General features: G+C 41.3%; 1 pseudogene; it reads left to right on the top strand.

Annotated features, from left to right (window-relative positions):
- Nucleotides 1-636: 636 nt before the first annotated feature.
- LOC123001380 (calcyclin-binding protein-like) lies at nt 637-1,355 on the top strand (annotated as a pseudogene).
- Nucleotides 1,356-1,825: the final 470 nt, after the last annotated feature.

The raw sequence follows: 1,825 nt of genomic DNA, 5'->3' as shown, positions 1-1,825 counted from the left end.
TGGTGATGAACCCATAGCTAGTCACATTTCAGTCCATCTTGAAGTGGCTCCTACTAACTAGTTTCATTGTGGCAAAAGATAAATACTTATTAAGCACAGTTGCGTGCCAAAAGATGATCAAGAGAATAGGTTTGGGGCACCTGGGGTTGCAGTATGCTCCTCGCAGACCTTGGCACAGGACAGGAGAATATCCTGAGGCCAGAACTAATAAAACTCAACACATAAGCAGAAATGGCCCACGCTAGGAAACATTTGGTAAAGTATTCTCCTAGAAAGGGAGAACACAGCAAAAAGAAGGAGGAAGAGAAATCACAAACACACACATAAATTTACAAATTAAAAGGACCCACTGAGTGTCCAGCACAATGAAAGAAAAGTGATCCATATACAGGCATACTTTCATTACATCACAGAGCACTGGGGTTGAAGAGAAATATCCTAAATACCTTAAAGCTTCCAAAGGGAGAGGCGGGTCTCACATGGGATGGGGTATGGGGTGTATGCACAGGCTGCGGGCACTGTGACTCCTGCAGGTGCGGCCTGTGTCTGGATGAGTGTGTTTGGAGCAGTGTTTCCTGTTCTCTCCCCTGCGCAGCTGCAGCTCTGCAGCTTGGACCTTGCCTGCCCAGCCCGACCATGGCTTTGGCATTGAAAGAGCTACAGAAAGATCTAGAAGAGGTGAAGGTGCTGCTGGAAAAGGCCACTAGAAAAAGAGTATGTGATGCCCTTACGGCTGAAAAATCCAAGATCCAGACAGAAATCAAGAACAAGATGCAGCAGAAATCACAGAGAAAAGCAGAACTTCTTGACAGTGAAAAAGCCAGCTGTTATAATGGCTGGTCCCATTATAACAGGATATACAGTGAAAATCAGTAATTACAGATGGGATCAGTCAGGTAAGTTTGTGAAAATCTACATCATCTTAACTGGAGTTCATCAAGTCCTCACTGAGAATGTGCAGGTGCATTTCACAGAGAGGTCATTATATCTTTTGGCAAAGAATCTAAATGGGAAGAGTTACTCCATGATTGAGAACAATCTCTTGAAACCCATCTCCACAGAAAGCAATTAAAAAAAAAAAAATCAAGACAGATACAGTTCTTATCTTATATAGAAAGAAAGCAGAAAGCACACGGTGGAACTACCTGACTCAGGTTGAAAAAGAGTACAAAGAGAAAGAAAATTCCTCCTAAGACACAGAAACAGATCCCAGTGAGGGATTGACGAATGTTATACAAAAAATTTATGAACGTGGAGATGATGATATGAAGTGAACCATTAATAAAGCCTGAGTGGAATCAAGGGAGAAGCCAAACGAGACACAGAATTTTGAGACTTTAAAGTCATTTTGGTAACTGTGATGGGGAAATATGGAGGTTTCCAATGAGGAAATATTGGTGAGCTGCACAGATAAATTTGACAGATAACTACTCACACAGCATTCTTCTAAGGAAAGTCAATGAATTCTCCCATTTCCTACTGGAGGATTTATTAAAATAAAATATGTTTATTAAACATTTCCCCCAAAGCTGGTTTCCTTAGTAATCTGGGCAATTTGTTCAAAAATATTGTATTCTTGTGTGAAATGTAAAAAAATCAAGTCTTGCCTAATGCTAATGCCACATTGTATGTATTTTTGTTCACCTACGAAGTAGAAAACAAAGTTCTGGTTTACCTAAAGTTCCTGACATCAGCTCCCACCAATGTAAGAATAAGTAAAAGTAAAACCTGAGAAACAAACTGAGGGCCTCAGAGGGGAGGGGGGTGGGGGAATGGGATAGACCGGTGATGGATAGTAAGGAGGGCACGTATTGCATGGTGCACT

This window comes from Ursus arctos, unplaced genomic scaffold (assembly GCF_023065955.2).
Source record: "Ursus arctos isolate Adak ecotype North America unplaced genomic scaffold, UrsArc2.0 scaffold_22, whole genome shotgun sequence".
Classification (NCBI taxonomy): Eukaryota; Metazoa; Chordata; class Mammalia; order Carnivora; family Ursidae; genus Ursus; species Ursus arctos.
This window is presented reverse-complemented; position numbering and strand designations above follow the sequence as displayed.